We start from the raw sequence: 25709 nt of genomic DNA, 5'->3' as shown, positions 1-25709 counted from the left end.
TGTGTCAGGAACCCAGGGGGTCTCCCACACAAACTTCTGCATAGCAAGGTAAACACGTGTCTCTTCTCTTTTCCTGCTGGAGATCATGTAGGAGCCCCAGCTTGTTTAGGTTAGAAGAAATGCATGAATCATGTGGAATACTTTGTCTTTGGCCTCCAGTGCCTCATCTGCATGATTTGAGCAAGTGGGAAAATAAAAACATGTGTCCCTCAGGTGTTGCCTGTGCTCAGTTGCAGGGCTTCCTCCTTCCTTTTCCTGTAACTACATCAGGTCGTAATATTCACTAAACAACGCCAGAGGTATTAAGAGATTGGTAGAGAAACCTGAAATACTGATCTTCAGGGAAGTCAGTGTGAGTCACGGGTGTAACCAAGTCAGTGGTGTTTTGGCCATGCCTTTCCCCAAGGCTAGATAGGCAGTATTAAAAAGCAAGAGGATAGGTTCTGCTGTCCTGCAAACCTCATTCAACAATCTGACAGGGCTCTCTATGATCAGGAGGCCTCATGCAATTTCTAAACTGGTAAGCCATCAATACTAGTGTGCAAACGGTGATCCTTTGCTCACTGTAAATGTGATTTTAGAGCTATCCGGTCGTTAAGTGATGACGTGACAAATCCTACTTCCGGGCCTAAAGTAGTCCGCGTTTAATATGGCTTTTGTGTTGTTAACATGTTTAATGTTTTGTATTTTCTTCTATTTAATCTCAAAAAGCTCCTAAAACAGTCAGTGATCACTGTTGACCTCCCTTGGCTTTTATTACCGCTAAGCTCAGTTTTTAAAACCTTAGGATGTAACTACAGCCCAGCCCATGCAGCAGTATATGAATGACTAACCTCGTATTGTGGATGGATTATCTCAGTTGTTCTCCTGGCTGAAGTTTGGTCCTTTTACAGCATCCTGCCATGCGATTACATTTGTTCCTGACCACCGAGAACACTCACGTTAACTTTTATCGAATGGAAAAAAAGTTAGCTTGTTTATATTATGCTAACATAGCTGTGTCGCTAGCGGTCACGTAGCACATCATTATATACCAGCTAGCCAAACTACATTGTCAACATAATTTTCATGTGTCAAAAATTTTGAAATTATTAAATGTCATGTGGTTAGCGATTATGTCTGCAAAACTTCAAGAGAACTCAAACAGCTTTGTCTACCTCACAATTTATGACAACCTCCTGAAAATCTGAAAGTTTTATTTCTTTAACTGTTCCAGGCATCATCATGGGAATGTGAGGTGTTTGGACAATAATATTTGTGAAGTCAGTGAGCTGCTTAAGACCCAAAGGGAACATCATGAGTGTGGTTTGATGTGTTGCAGTGAGATGTTGCCACGGTTATTTAACTGTACCTAGCTTCAGGACTTTGAGGTGGACGGTTAATCTTAGCAGTAAGGAGATCGCACTACACCAAGATGGCGGCGCGTGAACAACGCGAGGCTCAGTGTTTCTCCAGAATCTGCTATTTAGCGGTTTTTTTTATCTACTTTTAACCGGATTATTCGTCCAGAATTGCTGTGCGTTGCTGACCTACAGCAGACAAGAGCTTCTGGACATCTGGACTCATAACTCCAACAGTTTTATCGCCGATCTCCGACTCATCCCAGAGATCTCCAGGACACCGGAGGCTGCCCACTCTCCCCGGCCGGGCGGAAGTGCACGCAGACGGCGCCGAGATCGTAAACAAAGGCGAGGTAGGCGCGGAGGGCTACGGGCTAAGCTAAAGCTAACACCACACCGGCTGCCTTTACCCAGTATTTTCCTCGCCAATGTCCGTTCTCTGGCAAACAAAATGGATGAGATACGGCTCTCCATCACAAACAACAGACGGATTATGGACTCAAATGTCATGTTTTTCACCGAAACATGGTTGAACAACAGCTGCCCGGACAATGTAATCGAGTTAGCAGGACGCCACACACACCGAGCCGACAGGCTAGCAGATGACTCCGGCAAGACCAGAGGTGGAGGTTTGTGCATTTATATTAACAATGCTTGGTGCATGAACTCCACTACTACTGAGAGTCACTGCTTACCTAATGCGGAGTTTTTAATGGTCAAATGCAGACCTTATTATCTCCCCAGAGAACTCACTTCGATCATACTCACTGCCGTGTATATCCCTCCCGACGCTAATGCTAGGTTGGCCATGAAAGAACTTTCTGCAGCCATTAACAAACAACAGAATAAACACCCCGAGGCTGCTTTTATTGTTGCTGGCGATTTCAACCACACCAACTTAAAGACAGTCCTCCCCAGATTCCACCAACATGTCTCCTGCCACACCAGAGGAGACAAGAGTTTAGACCATGTGTATTCCAACCTGGCTGGAGCCTACAAAGCCACACCCCTCCCCCACATTGGACAATCGGACCACCTCTCCCTGTTCCTCACACCTCGGTATTCACCACTCATCCAACGTGTGAAACCTGCTGTGAGGACAATTAAAGTGTGGCCAGAGGGGACAGACGCAGTGCTCCAGGACAGATTTAGAAACACAGACTGGAATATGTTCACCCACACAGACCTGGACCAGTACGCCTCATCTGTACTGGATTACATCTCCGAAACCACAGACAGTGTCACCACCCAGAAACGGATCACCATGTACCCCAACCAGAAGCCTTGGATGAACCGGGATGTTCGTCTCCTCCTGAAGGCCCGCAACACCGCCTTTAGGTCAGGAGATGCACACGCCTACAGTACAGCCAGGGCTAATCTAAAGAAGGGCATCAAAAAAGCCAAACACCATTACAAAACGAAGGTAGAAGAACACTTCTCCAACTCCAACCCCCGACCCATGTGGCAAGGACTCCAGACCATTACAGACTACAGGACCACCAAACCCTCCCCCGCATCCTCTGATGTCTCCTTCCTCAACGAGCTCAACAACTTTTATGCTCATTTTGAGCGAGGGAACTTCACAACCACAACCAAAGCAGACGTGACGCCAGACCACCAACCTCTGACTCTCTCCCCCACCGATGTAGGAGCGGTGCTGAGCAGGATCAATGTCCACAAGGCTGCAGGTCCCGATGGCATCCCCGGGCGTGTTCTCAGAGCGTGTTCTGAGGAGCTTGCAGGAGTGCTGACAGACATATTCAACCTGTCCTTGGCCCACGCTGTGGTACCGGCCTGCTTCAAATCCACCTCCATCGTCCCGATACCCAAAAACTCCAACCCATCTTGCCTCAATGACTACCGCCCAGTAGCACTCACCCCCATCATCACTAAGTGCTTAGAGCAGCTGGTCCTAGCACACTTCAAATCCTGTCACCCCCCACCCTGGACCCCCACCAATTCGCATACCGCCAGAACAGGAGCACAGAGGATGCAGTCTCCATCGCACTGCACTCTGTCCTCTCACACCTGGACAACAACAACACCTACGCCAGAATGCTGTTTATAGACTTCAGTTCAGCATTCAATACAATCCACCCCTCACAACTCATCAGGAAACTGACAGACCTGGTCATCAGTTCCCTCATCTGCAAATGGTTACTGGACTTCCTGACCAACCGCCCCCAACATGTCCGGCTGGATAACCGCTGCTCATCTACAATCACAATGAACACCGGTGTACCACAAGGCTGTGTGGTGAGCCCTTTCCTCTACTCCCTCTTCACCCACGACTGCAGACCAGCTGATGGTTCCAACACCATCATTAAGTTTGCAGATGACACCACGGTGATTGGCCTCATCAGTGACAACGATGAGGCCGCCTATTGGGAGGAGGTGGATCATCTGGCTGAGTGGTGCGACACAAACAACCTGCTGCTTAACACCGAGAAGACCAAGGAGCTCATCGTGGACTACAGGAGGAATGCTGACCCACATCCACCCATCCATATTAAGGGGATGGCTGTGGAGCGTGTGAGCAGCTTCAAGTTCCTGGGAGTCCACATCTCCGAGGATCTCACCTGGACGACCAACTGCTCCAAGCTGGTAAAGAAGGCTCACCAGCGCCTCTTCTTCTTAAGGACTCTGAGGAAGAACCACCTGTCCTCAGACATCCTGGTGAACTTCTACCGCTGCACCATCGAGAGCATCCTGACCAACTGTATAACAGTCTGGTATGGGAACTGCTCTGCCTCGGACCGGAAGGCGTTGCAGAGGGTCGTGAAAACTGCCCAGCGCATCGCCGGAGCACCACTTCCTGCCATAAAAGACATCTACAGGAAGCGGTGTCTGAAAAGGGCTGGGAAAATCATCAAAGACCCCAGTCACATGGACTCTTCACCCTCCTGCCCTCTGGGAGGCGCTACAGGAGCCTCCGGACTAAGACCACCAGGTACCGGAACAGCTTCTTCCCCACAGCTGTCAGACTCCTGAACTCTGCCTCCTGACATCTGACCCACGTTAAACTCATGGACTGAACATACACACACACACAATGGACAACTGTACCCTCAAACACACAATAATAACATGGAGTGAACCACCACTCACAACCACTAGCACTTTATATAGCCTCTGTAGAAATTATCCACATATCTCACTTATCTTAACTGCACTACTGTATAGCTCTGTGTAAATAATCATTCTGTACATACGATAATTTTTAACCCTACAACTGTTTACAACTTGCATAGTTCCCATTTCTGTATAACTGTATATCTCAGATTTCTGTAAAGTTATTTATTTCATATTCTGTATAGTTTTTCATATTTATATCCTGTCCATATCCTGTACATAGCTTGTACTCACTACAGCCTGTACATACTTATAGTTATAGAATATTCACAACATACTTCATACCGTGTACATTATAACATACCATAATAGACCCATTTTTGTAATATACTTACATATCTATGTTATTGCTAATATATATTGTAATATATCTATATCACTAAAGCACTTCTGGATGGATGCAAACTGCATTTCGTTGCCCTGTACCTGTGCATGTGCAATGACAATAAAGTTGAATTCTATTCTATTCTATTCTATTATGGCTGAAAGTAGGGACATCCTGGACATAAAGCTGTGAAGGAGCATCATTGCCATTGCTGTTTGAACCCAGTTTGAATAACTGTAATTTTCTAATCCCTCCATTGACGGACGCAGATGTAATCCAGATGACTGTGAATAAATGGATAATGTGACCCATATTCAGCACTAGGCATGCACCTGAACCAATATTTAACATGTTAGATGAGGCAACATGAAAGATTTAGCAAATTTCCCCATTCTATTAGGGAACAGCACAGTTTAGTTGATATTTTGGTTTTCTGGTCTACCAGTATTTTTTCTCAATGAATCGTTATGCAACTTGGCACAACCTTGTCCCTGTGTATGAGCCCTTAGTGCGCAGGGAGCCACCAGCCACCCGCACAGTACAGAGTACAGAGATGGTCGGAGAAAAGCGAGGAGGCTCTTAAGGATTGTTTTGAGTCGACTGTGTGGGAGGTGATCTGTGACGACCATGGAGAGGACATCGACAGCCTTACTACATGCATTACTGATTATATTAATTTCTGTGTGGATAACACCGTACCTACCAGGACTGTACAGTGTTTCTCCAACAGCAAACCTTGGATTACCCCAGAAATTAAAGCTGTCCTCAAGCAGAAGAGGAGGGCCTTCAAATCCAAAGACAAAGAGGAGTTGAAAAGGGTGCAGAGAGAGTTGAGGGGACTGATAAGGAATGGGAAGGACAGCTACAGGCAAAAGATGGAGAACCAGCTTCAGCAAAACAACGTTGGTGAAGTCTGGAGAGGCCTCAGAACCATCTCAGGCCACAAACATCAGAACTCTCTGCCTGGGAGGGATGTGAGGTGGGCAAATGAACTGAATAATTTCTTCAACAGATTTCATTCAGCCATGAGGCAGTCTCCAACATCGGCTGCAGACTCACCCACCCCCACTGCTGCTGTTCCACCTCTGACACCTCGGACACTTCACACCACCTCTATTCACCCTGCTCACTCCTCCCCACCCCCAACAACAGCATCCAATACACACTCAACACAAGGCTCCAGCCTGTCTCTCTCAACCACCCAGGTTAGGAGGGAACTGAGGAGGATTAATGGCAAGAAGGCAGCGGGCCCAGATGGCATCAGCTCGAGGGTCATCAGGTCCTGCGCGGACCAACTGTGTGGGGTGATGGAGCACCTCTTCAACCTGAGCCTGAGGCTGGGAAGAGTCCCACAGCTCTGGAAAACCTCCTGTGTTGTACCAGTGCCAAAGACTTCACGCCCCAAGGACCTCAACAGCTACAGGCCGGTGGCTCTGACATCCCACCTGATGAAGACCCTGGAGCGGTTGGTCCTGGCTCAGCTTCGGTGCCTAACAAGCTCATCACTGGACCCACTTCAGTTTGCCTACCAGCCTGGCATTGGAGCGGATGATGCCGTCATTCACCTCCTACATCGTTCCCTCGCTCACCTGGAGACCGCTAGAAGCACTGTGAGAATCATGTTCTTTGATTTCTCCAGTGCCTTCAACACTATTCTTCCCTTGGTTCTGAAGGACAAGCTGGAGAACTCTGGAGTGGACCATCACCTCACTACCTGGATTTTGGACTACCTCACCGACCGACCACAGTATGTGAGAACTCAGGGCTGTGTGTCAGACAGGGTCGTCTGCAGTACGGGGGCCCCACAGGGAACGGTTCTGGCTCCGTTCCTCTTCACCATCTACACTGCAGACTTCTCCCACAACTCCACCCAGTGCTTCCTGCAGAAGTTCTCTGATGACTCTGCAATAGTCGGCCTCATCACTGATGGGAACGACAAGGAGTACAGAGGACTGACTCAAGACTTTGTGGACTGGTGCCAGCTGAACTACCTCCAGATCAACGCCAGTAAAACCAAGGAGCTGGTGGTAGACTTCCGCAGGCACAAGCATTCCCCACTGCAACCACTGAACATCCAAGGTATGGACATTGAGGCTGTGGACAGCTACAGGTACCTTGGTGTTCATCTGAACAACAGACTGGACTGGACTCATAACTCAGATGCCCTCTACAGGAAAGGGCAGAACAGGCTGTACCTGCTGCGGAGACTCAGGTCGTTTGGAGTGGAGGGCCCACTCCTGAAGACCTTCTATGACTCTGTGGTGGCCTCTGCTATCTTTTATAGTGTGGTCTGCTGGGGTGGTAGCATCTCTGCTGGGGACAGGAAGAGACTGAACAGGCTGATCCGAAGGGCCAGCTCTGTTCTAGGATGCCCTCTGGACCCAGTGGAGGTGGTGAGTGACAGGAGAATGGCGGCTAAGCTGTCATCCCTGTTGGACAACATCTCCCACCCCATGCAGGACACTCTGACAGCACTGAGCAGCTCCTTCAGTGGGAGACTGCGGCACCCACGGTGTGGGACGGAGAGATTTCGCAGGTCTTTCCTCCCCACTGCTGTCAGACTCCACAACAAAGACTTTAACTGATCAAACACACACATCCACAAATGTGCAATAACACTAATGTGCAATAATCTTTTCTGGCATCGTTGTATTTTTACTCAGTTGTATATAGCATTTGTATTTTATTTTTATCTTATTGTATATTTTATTCTATTTTATTTTATTCTATTCTGTACAGTTGTGTACTGTATTTATTCTTATTGTATTCTAATTTTTGCTTCATAACTTTTGCACTGTCCACTTCCTGCTGTGACAAAACAAATTTCCCACGTGTGGGACTAATAAAGCTTATCTTATCTTATCTTATGCTGCATTGTGCAAGAGTTGACAAACAGTGCTTCAGTTGAACATTAAGCTTATTCCTATTTGTTCCTGTTTGCAAACAATAAAAACATTTTTTTTTAAAAACAGTAATTTTACTAAAAGAGAATCAGTTATGCTTTTTCTTGTCTGTGCATGTTCTCAGTCATCCAGGTTATATTAGTCTTAAGTGCTTTATCTGAAGGCAGCTCAAGAGCTTAAGACAAGGGGTTAGTGGGTCTGCCCCCTTGGAGGTGGTCCTGAGAGTTGAGGACCCTTCCTGTGATGACCGCCTTAACTGAACACTTTGTACACTGCCTTTATCTGACAACAGAGCTCTCTGCAGGTATACCGGCTATCCTCTGACTTAGAGCGGTTTCTGAACCATAAATTCCCATAATTCAGAGAATGACAGGTTGGGTCAACGAATTTTGGGAACACATCCAAGGGGACCACCTCACTAGGGGTTTTGCTGGGTTCCAGCATCAGAAATCCTGCATTCTGAATTAGAATTGTGAGCTGGAATGCCTTCTCCGGATTTCCAAACAGAAAGTTGGGAGAAGCCGCACCAACCCCATTTATAATCCAAGATGGCAACAGTGCAGAAAAACAGTAGTAATATAGTAAAATCCTGTAATCTGCAATGAAACTGTTGAGCACTGAGCAGACTATCCGTGGATGTGTTGCAGCTGTGTTTTTGAGCATCAGTGGCTCTACCACTATTTTTCCTTGCTTTTCCAACTACAACTGTAACATGGTCTGAGAGATGTGACTCCCTGCTCCAACTTTTGTGGTAAGAGGAAGACAGCATTAAAGATATGGGATACAGATACAGAATACATATACATGTATTGTTGCATCCCTAATATATACATATACATGTCACAGTGGCGGAAGCACGTCCTAAATACCGCTGTGCCATTGAGAGCATCCTCACTGGATGCATCACCACCTGATATGGCACCCCTTACAACCGCAAAGCTCTCTAGAGAGTGGTGCGGTGTGCTGAAAGGATAATTGAAGGTGAGCTTCCCTCCCTCCAGGACTTCTACAGGAAGCAGTTCCTGAGGAAAGCGGGGAGGATCATCAAAGACCCCAGTCACCCCAGCCAACTGTTCAAACTACTTCCATCAGGTACTGCAGTATCCGGTCCCAAACCAGCAGACTGAGACAGCTTTTTCCATGGCCATCAGATTGCTAAACACTTCATAGACACCTCACCTTCACTTACCGAAATGTCGACATTATGCACTCCATACTGTACATAAATGGCATTTCTTTTGCACAATATCCAACTGCTAACCTCTGTATATTTTATTTATTTTATTATATATATATGTATACACACACACACACATATATGATTTGGTATACATATTCAGTAATGCGCATGCATTCTCATATTTGTACATATATTTATTATAATTCTCATATTGCTATTCTTATATTTTGCTTTGTTATTATGTTTCTTGTATTTTGCACACCTCTGTTGCTTGTGAAGCTTGCACACAAGAATTTCACTCACATGTGCTGTACCAGTGTACCAGCACACATGATGTGACAATAAAAGTGATTTTAGTCTTTTTTTCCCCCAAACAGTCTATGATTTCAAATAAAGAGGTCAGCAAGTACAAGTTACAAGTAACCGCTGCTAGCTCAATTCTCAAGCTTCAGGTTGCTCTAAACGTTTGTTTTTTATATTCTTGGTTTGACATGATGTCAGTGACAGCAGATATCCTCAATATGGCCATCTCTGGCACACAGTGGGAGATGTAAGCACAGAACCCCCGCCTACCTGCTGTTCAAATCTTTTCTTTACAAGCACTAGCCAATAAGAGGAATGCTGGCTTGAAAAGGAGGGGGATGGGAGGTGGAAGGTCTTGTTCCACAAGCGCTGAGCTGAGGGGTTCCACCCAGGCTCATAAAGATGATTTTGAACAGTGAATCATAAAAACTCTGAGTCCAAGAATAAAATTTAGGAGTTGGACATGAGCTCTGAGTTAATGAAATGGGTCCAGTTAAAGTAGTAACCAGACCGAAAAGCAGCGCACATTTCGGTGCTTTTTTTTCCCCTGAGATGTCATACACTTTGGATTCTAGCCAATCATTTTACCTTTGCAAGCGTAGTAGGTGGGCCCAGGTACATACGTTCTTTTAGAGCAGAGCTACAGATTAAAAACGCCCAAGACGAAGCGGTCAAAAGTCTGGCTGTACTTCACAGCAAAAGATGCAAACTCAACAGCCTGCAACAAGTGCTTTAAGCCGATACTGTACAAAGAAGGTAACACCTCGAATCTGATGAAACACCTGGCGACGCGTAGCGTTTTTTTAAAAGCCGAGAAATGCACCGTATTTGATAGCTTGCTGCGAGACCTCACATTGAGCACATCTACTGCAGGTGGGTTGCCTGTTATCGGACCCTGAGTTAGCAACATCCCCCAAAACTCCGAAGAGGAGAGTCCTGGCCCCTAGCCCTGCCAGTGTAGCAGAAATGATGACGGATGATGATGGCCGCAGCAGCAGCCGTTCTTCTCTGGGTCAGTAGCTTAATGTTGTTCGTGTGTAATTTACGTTGAGTAGGCTAACCACGTTATTAAATTAATGCACGTAAGGTGAACTAGCAAACACCGTCGTAGTTACATGCGGCTGTCTTCTTGTTTGATGGCAGATACTCCCTTCACCCTGGCCAAAAAGGCTAAAATGACCAAAGAAAAAGTGGAAAACAGTTAAATGAGAGGTTTTTGGACAAAGTTGGTGTTTTGTTTTTTTCCCCCATTGTTTAAGCACTGCTTCCAGCCAAGAGTGATACCATAAATCCCCTATAGCTGCAGAAAAGGCTAACATTGTTATCTTTTTACAAAAAAAACAGCTAAACATGAGAGGTTTTTGGACAAAGTTTGTGTTCTTCATTCTTTAAGCACCGGTTCGAGCACCGTTTAAGCACCGGCACCGTTTCAAAAGTACCGGTTTGGTACTGGTATCGGATAAAACCTAAACGATACCCATCCCTAGTCCCGTCGCAGTGTGGACACTCAAAAACGCAGACTTTCTAAAACAATGACGCATTTTAGTCATGTGATGCAGTCATGTGACCAATTAAACAAAGATAGCAGTTGTTTTGATTGCTCTCAATTTTGACAGCTCTAAAAAAGATTAATATCACTTTGTATATGGTCCGGATAGCTTTTCTTCAAATTCTTTAATTCTCACTCGCTTTTGCGCATGCGCAGGACTGGAACGTAAGCGTTTTCAACTCTGTGAAAACGACTGAAAACGCTAGTGTGGACGCGGAGCGTTTTCAGACGAAAAAGCTGTTTTCAAATCTATCCGGGCTAGTGTGGACGTAGCCTAAATTGCTCCACTCCTATAGGTCTGAACGTCAGTGTGAATGGTTGCTTTGTGATTGGATGCTTCCACATATAGTGAAGTCCTGACAATTGTGAATTTCTAAACAGTGATGTCATGAAACTCCTACATCTGAACCATAGGGAAGCTGGTTCTCAAATTTGTTTCTACACAGCATTCAAATTCCGGAAACAGCTGTCCCGATGCTGAAAAACCCATGTAGGCTTGCTTTTTCCCCCACACACATAAAGGTCGATCGGGATCTAATAATTTCTCTAACAATTTTTCATCTATAAACACAAAATTGATAATAACATTGCTATATAAAAAGTGTTATCTCTACTATGGCAGGAATAAGAAATCTCTAAATGCAGCTGAGACACCTTATGTAGTTACCGCCATCTGTTCAGTCCGACCTTTATTTAGTGACAGCTTCTCCTCCTACAGTGAGGTGCCAGACTGGTGAGAGGACACAATCCCAATAAATAAGAGGATCCCACATGATAACACTGTTGCGTCAATTGGGAGCTTCAGAGAGAATTGGTTGTTATAAAGGTAACTGATTGGCTTCCTTGGGCAATAAAGAATTGAAGTGTTAAGAAGTGTGAAGTTCAGGGTTAGAGGTCTAACTCTTGAGTGTTAAAGAATGTGGAAAACTTTACAATATATATAAATTCAACACCTAAACAGCAAAATCTATTTCATGTATACCAATGAGTTCATATTTAAAAATCCTCAGAGTACTAGCAGGCTACAAACAGACTAATAAATCACCAGAGGCCTGTTTTCAGCAGTGTCCTTATCTGATGAATAAATTATGAAAATTCTAGGGTTAAAAAAAACCTTGTATTTCTACTTCTTGAAGTCCAACTATCAACTTAACATGGGTTTCTTCCCAATTTAAAAGATGAGGTCAAAAACGTTTGTAATTACACTTACTTGTCAGATGATGACACTATAACAGGTAGCCTTGGATTCAGGTAAGGTCTAAAATGGATTAGTGTTAAGAGTCAGGATTTATCAAGTAGAAAATGCATTTAAATTACTTTCACTCAATTTTCTTCTTCTTAAAGCTTTTCTGCACCTCTAAACACATGCTATTTGGAATACCTGATTTTCACTACACGATTATTGCGACAACAATTGCAGTATCTGTGGAAAATTTGAACTTTTTTAAAAGTGTTTTTCATTTCCTCTTGGCAAACCAATTTCACTCCAAATACGAGTGGAGTAGTGATGGGTCGGTCGCGAACGAAATGGCTCTTAGAGCCGGATCTTTGACGTGAACGACGCGAGCCGGCTCCTTATCGCGAGCCGTGGGTTTTTTTTTTATTCTTTCTCTCAGCCTCTCTCGCACTTTTTTTCGCTTCACTCAGCATGCGGGCCTTGTGCTTTACGCTGGGAAGAGGGGGGAGGGGCGGTAGTTACACTCAGTAGCACAGGAACAGAGCCGGAGAGAAAGAGAGCCAGGGACAACAACGTCACATTAGAAAGGTATAGTAATCATCCATAACTATTTTCATTTGCAGATGATAAAGGATTCAGAAAGTTTATTCATGCAGGTCCATATGACAGAGAATATGCATCTTCTTTTTGTTTTCATATTTTAATTTATATTTAATTGTGTTGTGGTTTGCAGTGTTTTGTGTTGTTTCACTTTAAATTTGTAAGAGGAAAAAGCTGAAAATTTAAATAGTTAAAAGTTGAAATGTGAATAGTTGATTTTTGTATTATATGATTTATTTATTACATTTTATGTGGAGTGAATAAATAAAAGTATATTTACGGTGGCCCCTACAGACAAAGCACATACAAACTTCAAATCACGTACGAACTCTGAAGCACGTACAAACTCCAAAACACGTAAAAACTCCAAAACACGTAAAAACACGTACAAACTCCAAAACACGTAAAAACTCGGAAGCACATAAAAACTTAAAACACGTACAAAACACAACAGAAGTGCTCCAGGATGCTAGGGGCAGTGTTGAACTTTTGTTACATAGAGGCAGTGTTGCCAACTTAGCAACTTTGTCGCTATATTTAGCGAGTTTTCAGACCCCCTTAGCGACTTTTTTCCTAAAAAGCGACTAGCGACAAATCTGGCGACTTTTTCTGGTGTTATTGGAGACTTATTTATGACAACTTTTTGACGTGAAAGGGCGTGTTGCTCTTACTCTCAGCAAGCAGCGGTGTGGCCGTGGGCACCTCACCCATGCTAAAGCGCTCACGGGCGGAGGATAGTCCTCCCCCAGCTGCAGGAGATGTTTACACCTATGCGTCCAAACTGCAAATGAACCGCACATGAGCGAAGCCGCTGCTCCCGCACTGACTGTAACGCAGTCAGTTCTTCTTTTACTCTTATGCTGTTTTGTGGATCACAAGGTTTAAAATTACTTATAAACACACACAGACACACACACATAAAGTAACTCCACCAGAGTGCCTATTTCGGGTCACTTTTGCCGGTCGAAGCCCGGATAAAGGAGCAGGGTTGGAATTGTGACATTAAAAAAACAATAATTGCTAAAAGAAATTTAATTTGTAGTTCTAAATAAATTCTAAATGCATTTAGGATGTTTTTTTGCTCACTTTATGTCTCTTTCACGATGTTATTTCTCTCTCCAACAGCGTAGGTTACAATTATATTAGCATGACCAATTATGCAAATTAGGTGATGACATCATTTAGCGACTTCTAGCGACTTTTAGGACAGCCAATAGCGATTTTCCTTACTGAGGAGTTGGCAACACTGCATAGAGGCTACACAAGCCAGCAAGTACCAACGACCGGATTTGGTGTGTGGTAATAACAGGTAAATGAACTTTTTTTTTTTTTAATTATTTGACTATATATGAATGCTTGTGTACACATACATACATAAACAATACACTTATGCTTTCATGCTTTCAATTGTGTAATTTAAGTGATCTAGGTAGCTCTGTTTTGGAAGTTCAGTTCATGCTAGAAATGTGTTTTGGAGTTTGTATGTGCTTTTTGGAGTTTGTCTCTAGGGGCCACCGCATATATTTATTAGGGGTGCAACGATACTCGTATCGATATTGAACCGTTCGATACAGTGCTTTCGGTTCGGGACGCATATGTATCGAACAATACAAAATAAATTTTTAATTTATTTTATCAACTTTCCTTCTGACGATGCTGTCTGTGTTGAGCGCTCAGTGGATCTGCGCTCGACAGTGCAGCCTAGGCGGAGTAGTCGAACGCAGATTCACTGAGCGCAGGGCAAGCTAGCAGACAGAAGTTAAGCTCTCCTTGCAACATGGCAAATTGAACCTCCCCCACCCTCATTCAGATCTGGCGTTTGGAACTATTTTGGTTTTCATGTGACTTATGACCCTGAAGGTAAGCGCGTCATGGACTAAAGTAAAACAGTATGTTGGATGTGCCACGCAATGCTCAATTACATGGGTGGGAGCTAGTGTGTTAGCGCAGTTAGCTCAGTTAGCTCGTTAACGTGTTGGCCGTCCAGCCCCATGCACGGGCGATCTGCGGTAGCTCGTTAACGGAGATTTGCCATGTTGTGGCGTTAACGTCATTTCAACGAGATTTACGCTGACAGCACTAGTGGGAACACAACAAATATGACTGCACATTTACAGAGGTGTGGACTCGAGTCACATGACTTGGACTCGAGTCAGACTCGAGTCATTAATTTTATGACTTTAGACTTGACTTGAAAAAATGTTCTAAGACTTGTGACTTGACTTGGACTTTTACACCAATGACTTGGGACTTGAATTGGACTTGAACCTGTTTACTTGAAAAGACTTGATATTTCACCCCAAATATAAAATTTAACATGCATATTATAGAGATTGAAAATGTGACGTCATTCACGGGTAGAACCGCAAAGGATTCTGGGAACTCGTGGCAAGCGGTACTAGCGCACGCAGGCTTTCAATTAAAATCAGTTATACAGCGATAAAAAGAAACACAAAAATGTCAAGAAGCTGTTGTATTATTAACTGCAATAGCCGGTCGCATGACAGCCACGGGAAGCCGACGGGTAAAGAGATCGGTTGTTATCGGATTACGTCGTTGAAGAGAAATTGTTCGAGCCATGTTTCCGAAGTAACAAAGAGGCGACTGGATTGCAGCCATTCAAAGAGCAAATATAACGTCCCAGAACACTCCAGCTCACAGGTTAGTCTGCTCCAAGCATTTACACGAAGGTCAGTCTGCTGTAGTAGTTAATGCGTCATTTTCATAACATAATTGGTGATATAGGTTACAAGCAAGTCTGGCGCTGAACAGAAATTGTCGCGCTATGCTCCTTTGTTTATTGTGCATAAATAGTGAATTGTCCTGACACAATATTGCGTTTCGCTTCTGTTATTATGGTACATTGACAAAAACATATACTTTTATTCACAGGATAAAACAGGTTTTTTGTATCACTAATTGCCCAGTACGATTACAGCATACAGTATTATTGTCACTGCTACATTTCTGTGATGCTACCAGAAATTATTTCCACTGCTAATTAATTACCATTGAGCTCAAAGGTCCTATTAATAAACGGTTAACGAATGTGTATTTATGACGACGATTTGTGAGACTGGTAAACTTATGATACGTACGATGGTCTTTACTTTCTACACGGTGCATTTCAAGGTCCTGTACCCATCCGTCGGTAAACTGTACCTGGGCTTGTTGCAGTGACCGGAAGTTACTAAACTTCATGAGTGTATGCACTCACTCCAAGAAGCGTATAATTATAAATATGCATATAAATATGCTACGATGAGATAGCTGACTTCATCTAACTAGCAAATGTTTTCCAGGCTACGTTGGTGATGCAGGTTTTTTTTAAAATGATATTTAAAAAAAAAAAAAATCATTTATTTATGTATGATATTTTTGTCATGCGATTTTAAAGCCGGTCCTACAAGCGCATCCAAGAATAACATGCAGCTTATCTCAGAACTGTCGGTGAAAATTATTCTTGGAGCTAGGTTTAATTGAGCTGCATTTTAAAGAGGTGCAATTTCACAATTTGTGTATATTTTCTAAGTTCACTATTTTGTCATGTGTTGAGAAAAACACAGATTTAAAAATTACATGGTCTAATATTTACATTTAGCATAACTGCAACATGCTTTTTTTCGTTGTTTTTTTTTAAAGACTCGAAAGGACTTGAAATTCAAAATTTCAGACTTGTGACTTTACTTGGACTTTTACACCAGTGACTTGAGACTCGACTCTGACTTGCCTGACATTACTTGAGACTTGACTTGAGACTTGAGGATAAAGACTTGAGACTTACTTGAGACTTGCAAAACAATGACTTGGTCCCACCTCTGCACATTTACACCGACATCATCCTAGTGCAAAGACAAGTGGAAGCAGACAAAAACAACAAGCAGGCATGCTACAAACTTTACCAGAGTCATTTAGACAGCCGTTAGCACATGATTCTCCTTATGGGGACCTGATACAGTATGTTTAATATGCTGCTGAGAATATAGCCCAGAAGAAGCATATAGTATAGCTTTTAGTTTGGAAAGAGCCATTTCTCTGTAATAAACTCTCTTTTCCAAAGATGAGTGATTCCTCAATCAGATACAGGGCTCGCAAAATCGCCTGCCTGACGTCCCGGGGCTAGCGATTTTTCCAGTTGGGCTACCAAAATCTATCTCTGCCCTGCCCGTTGGCCTATCGTAGGAAGGAAAAATATATGTCAATGCTTTTTGCATTCTTTCGGAAATGTAGCTGGGTAATTATGTCATTGGCATCGGTGAGCCACTGTCAATATGTGACATATTGAAATCGCGTTTGAATTTGCGCTTGTTTTTTGCTTTCACTTTGCAATCGCACGAACTGTGTATAGAGAGCGACAGCACTGATTGGTGAGTGATGATAATTTGCGCACCAATTCCTCTGACATCGTCTTATCAATCGTTAGCTTACTATGCAAACATGACAAGTGAAATCTCCGGCAGCAAGCTTAAACATGTGAGCGGTTGATCGCGCAGAGAATCGCTGAGCGTTATGTGAGTGCGTGTGTAAAAGCAGCAGGATATATATTGTAGCGGGTCAGGGTTCTGTTTGTAGTTATGTTTTGTTTATGTTGCCATAGTGACGGGTGACGCCCTCTCGCTGCGACGGTGTGTCCTTCCGGGGTCAGAGGGCGCCCTGTGTGGTGGTGTTGTTGTTGTTGTTGCTGTGCTGTTGCTGCGCTGAGCAGTTAGCTAACGGCAGTGTTCTTCTGCAGATGTCAATAAACGGCTGTGCTCCCTGGCTAGCTCACGGGAAGCAAGACCAAACGATACCTCCGTCTCCTCCTTGTCTGAGCTCGCCACATTGGTGTCAGAAGTGGGATGATGGTGGCACCCCATGTTCTGACCCGAGTGACTTTCTCCCCGCCGGTCGTGACCGGCCGGTGCGCCAAAAGAAGGCACCTGGACATTTGCAGGACTTTGTGTGGGGTAATGGGGTCGTCGGGGACGACTGACCCCTTAGGTGGGGGCTATGTAGCGGGTCAGGGCTGTTCGGGGTTCTGTTTGTACAGTTATGTTTTGTTTATGTTGCCATAGTGACGGGTGACGCCCTCTCGCTGCGACGGTGTGTCCTTCCGGGGTCAGAGGGCGCCCTGTGTGGTGTTGTTGTTGCTGCTGTGCTGTTGCTGTGCTGTTGCTGCGCTGAGCAGTTAGCTAACGGCAGTGTTCTTCTGCAGATGTCAATAAACGGCTGTGCTCCCTGGCTAGCTCACGGGAAGCAAGACCAAACGATACCTCCGTCTCCTCCTTGTCTGAGCTCGCCACAATATTTTAGTTCTGCTGAGCCAAATAAGACAGGTCAGGGTGAAGAAGTGACAGCCAAAGAAAAGCTTACCACAAAACGGAAAAGTTATGACAAATCAGACTATAAGGCAAAAAGAAAGTGCAGCTTTATGGTTTCATGGACTGTGGCTGCAATATGACAAGCGAAATAACCAGGGCTGCACATAAGTGGTCCGCAGGTGCGCATTCGCTGTCAAAATAAAAAACAGGCACAAGATAAGAAGTTGCAATGCATGTTTGCGTACATAAGATTTTCAGGAGGAGGACAGACATTTGTTTAGAACTCTTAAAGATGTCGAAGAAGCAAGCTCCTTTAAGCAATTACTGTGATGTTCCTCCACCTCCAAAGAAATGTCAGAAGGAGTCCGAACCACAAAAGAAGCACGTATTCTCGGAAAAGTAGTTACAGGAGGTGAGCTGGCTTCAAACAAATGATGAATGCACAGAGATGTGGTGCGGAATGTGCCGTGAAAATGTAATAAATGACAAATTAAAAAGGCATGAACATTTTTTTTGTATTGAAAAAATATCGAACCGTGACACCAAAGTATCGAACCGAACCGAACCGTGAATTTTGTGTATTGTTGCACCCCTAATATTTATATATAAACATATATAAATAAAACCACTTTTTTTGTACATTAGGAATTCCTTTTGTGCATAATTTTATATTATTGTTAATAATAAATTAATTAAAGCAACAAAACAACCTGAAGAGCCGGTTCGGAGCCGAAAGAGCCGGTTCTCTTTCTGAATACAATAGTGAAAATGATAGTGAAAATGCAACCAGATGAACTGATAAAAGAGTGACAGAGCCAAACATCTGCCACCAACACAATGCCAACTGAATCAAAATTACTTGTGAATGTGTGTGTGTGTTTAAGGAAAGACTGATGATGAGCTTGTTTGATTTACAGTGACTGTTTTAGAGCCTCTGTGTTTGGTGTCTATTTGCTAGCTAGTTACTGACTGTCTTTTTGTTGTTCTTTCATTTTATGGCAGGTATTAAGCAGCGATAAGCACGATAACGCCACCTACTACATTGGAACATTATTAGAAAGGTCCTAGCATTGTTTACAATAGTACCATGTGTATTTCAATAAAGCAGCGATATTAAATGTTTCAATATCGTGTAGTTTCTGTCGTCATATGTATACTGTGACAGGATGCTGTATCTCAATATCCTACTTAATTTTTAAAAAAATCATATTAAATGATGCAGGTTTGCTGGTTCCCTTACTGTTTCAGAAGGACTAAAAGTAGGTCAGTTGGTCCTTAGCTTAAAGGAACACCAGACCTGATTTTTTTCCTAAATTTTGATACCCATACAATAGTTATTATGACAGTTTGTCATATATATATAGATTAAATTTCCATTTAACCAAACCTTTATTCACTAACCTCATGCAATAGCCAAGACATCTATGGGAAAACACATGGGCTTTAGTTCGGCACCATCATCACGTATTTTGGATATGAAAACAAAACCAGGACTCTTCCAGGAAATAAGCACAGTTGCGATCCCCAGAAAATGGCATCATTCGGTTTCGGGAAAAGCAAGTTCTCTGAACTTCTTAGTTTAAGACAGTGGTTCCCAAACTTTTTTTGCTGGGCCCACCTTTGTTTTACAAGAAAAATTCATACCGCACCCCCCTGCAATGGCTCTGCGCCCCCCCTAGGGGGTGGACCCCACAATTTGGGAACCTCTGGTTTAAGAAATGCTAACTCATAAGCATGCTAGACAAAAAATGACACTGACAGAGAAATAATTCCCAAGAAAGAGCAGGAAGAACAGGATAATCAGGTCTAGCAATGAGAAAAGACACAGAGACCGTGATGACCTCATACTGACTTAAAAGCAGTATGACCACAGTCTTAGCAGATATTAATTAGTAAATGATGGTGATTGTTTTTTGCCACTGTCCTGTTGATTGTACTTTTCTACCAGCGATTAGGATGAAATTTACTAAACAGACTGATGTACCCAAGAAGATTTTTTTTCATTATTTTTAAACAATTAATAAAACTTGTTTCATCTTCAGGCTGAACATTTAAACACAGAGTATCTGGAACCATGGCTGTAAATGAGCAGGCTCGTTATCCAAGGAGGGACGCCCTTTTTCACATGACTCAGCTTCCTATATTGTTACCTTATATCTTGATAGAAAACTTTACAATTTTAGCGACAATACAGGCAAGGAGATGTTTTTTTTCCTTCTTCTACTGCTGGAAAGCATGAAAATCAATTTTCTGTATATGAATTGTAAACCCTTCCTCTAGATGTCACTAGACCAACAACATCTGGACCTTTTTGCTAATACTAGTCTCTAGCTTCAGTTTCAAACCTTATTTTTATATAGTGATCAAAATATTTTGCTACATTAATTTATGAACTAACACTGTTCAACGTGTTGAAATTCTGTGTGAAAACGTGATTAAAATATTAAGGGGGTGTAAACAATTAGTTACTAATTGGAGTATTTATTTTAAAGAAACAAGTAACTTACAATAGGTCACTTTTTGATTTACAATCCCAACAGTGGTTTTATGTCTGCCTCAGCGCCGGTGACCAGATTTTGTCAACACAACAGTACTGCAACCTAGAAATAACTTAAAAACTTTACCTATCAGATCAAGAGAAGGCGGGTCAATGCTGGGTGTGGTTTGAAAACTTTGTGTTATTGTATTTTATTTTTGCTCATATGTAGAGATATGTTCTCTACTCTTATAAAGGTCCATTTCAGTAACAGATTCAGTGTTTTACATAAGCTGTTTTCACAAATCCATATGGAATAATCAGTTTGGGATGCTATTTACACTTCTCTGACATGAGGCACATGGGTGGAAACAGTCCTCTTCCCACATGCTTGCACTACTGTAAATACCACACGGTTCGGGAAGGAAGCTGACTGAATGCAGGAAGCACATGACAACCAGACTATTACCAACACGTATTAGCGTAATCTGACCTTACGTGGACTTTATCTTGGGAAGACGGCAAATTAAAGACTATCTAAAGTTCGATTTGAAACTTTGCACCCTTTGTTGTGCTCATAAAGAACTTTAGTTAATTTTTAATATGATTTTCTGGCGTTCTCTTGTTTACGCTGAGACTCTAAAGGACCTGGCACACCATGTAGACAAATTGGCTGGCAGATCATGATTGTGGTTTACCATGAGCTACAGTTTCTTTATCATTGGCTTTGTGGCTGACTTATCGTGTTCAGCTGAGGTTAAAAACAGTGTGTGCGGATGGTGGTTAAAGCTAAATTTAATGTGGGCTTTGGTATTAAACTAATATTTTTAATATAATGATATTAAAAATGATCCTCCAGAATTGTTTGTCCTTCCAGAATTGTTTCTATTTGAAACAGACAACATAGCTTTTGTGGAGGTTTATATATTTAGCTTGTTAGTTTGAGGTTAGCTTCACAAAGTCAATAAAATTATACACTGAAAACAAGTGTCTGTTACTCATGCCTACCCAAAATCTCCTTCTGCTATAAACAAGCACTACAATACATGCAGAAATTTGGACACCTCAAGGCAAATTAAACGTTTATTAAATTTCAAAGTAAAAAGAAATGAATAAAGCCCTTCGGGGAAATTAGATGTGTCATTTCATTATATATTTAACTCCCATCCCAAATATTCAAGGAAACTCTCAGAAGTCAGCATTAATTAACTCATTAGGTCTCATACAGTTCATGTGTGTGTCCCGCCTGTCATCCTATGATAGCTGGGATAGGCTCCAGCGCTCCCTGGCGTCCCTGAAGAAAGTGGGTGAATGGACTTGTACCGACAAATTTTCTGACCACTCCAACTTTGCTCTCCTATTTAGGAAATCTCGAGTTAAGCTAACTGATGCTTAAAAGACTATTATAATATCATTAATAGCGGTAATTAACAGGAACACTGTAGAACTGCTGGGCAGAAAGGCCAATTGAAAACTCCATATGATGACAAGGGACCCGGCTCAGCATCGGTAAAGGGAGACCTTACCTATGCACAGACGACCTCTGGATAAGCCAACGCCTTTCTGAAAGCTCGATTAAGGTGAGAGACTGGTGGAAGCTGAGACTGCAACCTTGCAAATCTTACCAAAGGTATATTTGGAGGAAATGGGAACATGGAAAAATTCTGCTTTAAGGCTGGAGAAGAATGGACCCTGTTATAAATACATGTATACACAAAAAACACCACTCAAGAACTCACAATTATCAACAAGTATTATGTGAAAGTGTGCGTACTTCAAACTAATGCATACAAATGTAGTTTTTTTATTACTGCAGGAAGTCAAGCCTGCTGTGGGTTTTAATAAGCAAATTTGTGGCTACAAATGAGTGTGTAAAGACAGAGTGAAACAAATGCAATTATTGAGATTTATTTTTTTTAAATAAAGAGGCATGTGTACAGACAGCTTTATAACTCTGCCGAAACATACAAGCTCACCTGCCGATATAGTGAGATTTCCAGCATTAGGAATTTTAAATGATCCCGACAAATAAATTGAAAAGTACTCTAATTTTAAAAGAATTTATTCCTTCACTTGCACGGGTAACTATGCAAAAATACTTCTACCATCAAAGCAGCGTGTTATGATTTATTGAGGACTCTAAACGGTGATTCACCAAACTCTGAGAGCTTCAGCTATGCAGGCTATTTTCAGGCTGCTTGTACTGCCTAAGCGAAGGAAAATGTAAATGTTTTTTTTATTGCTGTGTGTTCAATTTATGCCCCAATATCAATGTATGAGAACTAAGCTACAGTGTAGCCTAGCTGATTTGACCACAGGGGGTGACTTGTCTAAGCTCAAGGCTGCTTTCTCCAGCACTGCAGACATGTCTGGTGTGCAAAAGGGTGTGAGAAAGAGAGAGACACGCAGGCTCTTGGAGAGCACAGATACCAGCTCCCCTGCTCCCGATCACATGGATTCTGCTGCAAAGGGACTCAGACAACACGAGGTGCAAAGGTTTAAGCTATTCCTTTTCTGGAATACCAACAAACATGAGAATATAAGACCACTATAACTCACCCCCTGCTGGCCTCTTGGGGAACAGCAAGTTCCTCAAGCACAAGTGAGTGCACAAAATGGCTGACCTGAATTAATGCTTTGTGGTCTCAGATGGAAATGACTGCAAAAAGGCCGTTGTTTCTAATAAATAGCATAACATAACATAACATAACATAACTACTCGCTGGGACCTTCAGGTGGACTCTTCTCATGTGTGCACTTCCGCGTAGAAAGTGCAACACTTCAATGTGCCTAACACCCTGCATAACCACCATGCTTGCCGATGCAGCAGGTCATGTGTAACTGTGAGTGTAGGTTTACAAAACTACAATCACACCACTGTCTGTAGTTAGGTTACAGACAAATTTTCAGGCTGTTGTTTGGCAGAAGGCTCCTCCCCCTCCCTATAACCCCTCCCCCTTACCACTGTAATGTCTCTGGGCTCTGTCTGGACACCCCTCCCCCTCCATGCCAATGTTCAGCTGCCTGTTCTCTACCACTCATTGGCTCTGTGATTCTGTCTCAAACCTGCTCCTCCTGCTGCAGGGTAACTACAAGCTGCAGCACATTTTCTTTGAGTCCTGCATATCCTCCATACTAACCGACCTAAAACATCCTGCAGCGGTTCATATACATACCTTGCCTGCTTTTATCTACCGACTTCAGCACGGTGACCAACAGGATGCTTTAAAAAAAAACGAGTGAACCACTCAGACTGCATCTCTGGACTGCGCGACCGTTAGTCGTTTAACGACCAAACCCCCTCTCCCCGGTCGCAACGTCAGCCGTTGGAGTTTTTTTGTGCGTGCGCGAAAGGAGGAGGAGTCTGTTCGCCAGTCAGAGGGGGCGCGGAGCAGTCGGTTGAATCCGCGAACACAACAGTTGTTGTTGTGGCACAGCTCACTAGTTTCCCCGGTTCATCTTGAGAACGTGGACTTGATGCAGCACTCATAACGCATCCCGAGAGCATCGGCGCTTCACACAGGGGGTCCGTAAGAGTTGGTTTGGACACCGGCGGGTGAGGAGGAGACCGTACGGAACGAAGCTTAAAATCGCGGGAACGTCGGCGGACAGCGTAGAGAAATTCGGTGAGTCGAGGTACTGCAGTTAGCATGCTACCCAAACAGCTTATTTGTACTTTTATTTAATAGCAGTGAATGTCATCCTTTATGGAACTTGTGGTTCTGAACAGAAACATTTTATATGAATTAGGGGGAAAGAATCTGTTACTGGTAGTTGGCTGCATACAATGCAACAGTGACCCCTACAGACCGGGATTACAGCAGACATGCATAATGAAAACCCTGTCAGCTAGCAGTGTCAGTGTTCGCTAAATGAATAATGGTATATTGATAATGTTTTTTTTTTTTAATCGATATCACGGAGTGAAAACATTTTATTTGCAGCTTTTATTTACAGACATTTTTAAATTTTTTTCTCTCTAATGGGTTATATTCGATTAGTTTTTTTGTGTGTGCTAGAAAAGTCGTGCACATAGCCAGTCTGGAGTCATAACATCCGTGTATGCTAGCATTAAACTGTGAATTGATTTGAATGCTGATAAATCTTACATTTGTTATTCAGGTAGTTTTTTTTTTTTTAAATTACATACAGCATATATTTTAGAACATTTGAGCTTTAAAAAAATTACATGTCTATTCCTTGATTTCTGATAAACGTTATGAAACAAGTCATCTTTATCTTTAGTTATATAAATCAGCAGTCCCCAACCTTTTTTGCGCCACGGACCGGTTTATGCCCGACATTATTTTCACGAACTGGCATTTAAGGTGTCACGGATAAATACAACAAAATAAAACTAGTACCGGTACCGAAAAAAAGAAGATTTATTCATAACACACGTGAAAAGACCCAGGAAAACCGAGTTAACGATAAAAACGATAACAAAATAACGCTGAAAACCGATAAAACCCCTGAAAACCATACATTTCACACCTGAGCCTCAACTCTTGCGGCCCGGTACCAAACGACTCACGGACCGGTACCAGTCCGAGGCCCAGGGGTTGGGGACCACTGATATAAATAACAGTCGCTTTACTATCTGCTGATTGAAGAAAGAGTTCTTACATCTCATCAGTAATCAAATACTTTAAGTTTGCTTCCCAATTCAGAATGTGGAAATGCACACTTGTGTCTCTGATGTTTTTGTACCTCATTTTATGGCTTTTTAGGTAAAGTTCTACAAAGTCAATTTAGCAACTGCGCCATGTTGGTGCTAGGAAGCAGCGAATATAATCAGCATGTTGAAATAACAAAAAGCTTTGTGGCGTCCGTTATTGATCTTCTGTGGATGCTAAATGAAAATGTGGCTTTTTTTTTAAAAATAATATCCACAAAAGTTTTTTAGCTGTTACTAGATGGTATCCCTAAATTCACTGCTACAGTATAATCTTTTTAACTTAGCTGTCTAAAGTGACTAGAAGTGAGTAGGAGAAAGCTGCATTCCTCATATTGAGTAGCTGAACCCGCCCCCTCCCCCTCTTGGTTTAAAGTGGTACAATCCAGTAATTTTCCATTTCACTCTCCTAGGATGTGGGTGTGGCCTAAAGTCAATGATCAGACAAGAGTTGAGCAGGTTTTGGTTTTTTTACCTGCCAGTGACTTTACTTAAAAACTGAAATCTCCACCTTTTATGGTTTTGGTGGAAACATGGAAAGATGTACATGATCACTACACTGCGCTAAAGATCAGACACCAAATGTCTTGGGCAATTTCTCAGTTTTCAGTGCTGTAGTCTTTCATCATATTTTCCAACATCTTACATATTTTAATTTTAAAAATCAGTTAATATAAAGTCAACAGTTTCATATTTGCTTTTAATTTTTTGAATTATGTCTTGTTTCTGGTTTCACCTCCCCCTCTTCA

The 25709-nt window shown here is 42.7% G+C and overlaps 1 protein-coding gene across 2 annotated transcripts in view; it reads left to right on the top strand.

The window, feature by feature from the left end:
* Window positions 1-23271: 23271 nt before the first annotated feature.
* Window positions 23272-25709, top strand: part of LOC120729082 (activating transcription factor 7 interacting protein) — a 32666-nt gene continuing 30228 nt past the window's right edge. The window contains exon 1 of one of the 2 annotated variants that reach the window (XM_040024515.1): window positions 23272-23911. The gene's annotated coding sequence lies outside the window, so the exon portion shown is untranslated. Of the gene's footprint in view, window positions 23922-25709 lie in introns of both variants that reach the window. The other variant, XM_040024516.1, reaches the window with a different exon arrangement.

The sequence above is a fragment of the Simochromis diagramma genome, unplaced genomic scaffold, assembly GCF_900408965.1.
Source record: "Simochromis diagramma unplaced genomic scaffold, fSimDia1.1 OVJJ01000302.1, whole genome shotgun sequence".
Classification (NCBI taxonomy): Eukaryota; Metazoa; Chordata; class Actinopteri; order Cichliformes; family Cichlidae; genus Simochromis; species Simochromis diagramma.
This window is presented reverse-complemented; position numbering and strand designations above follow the sequence as displayed.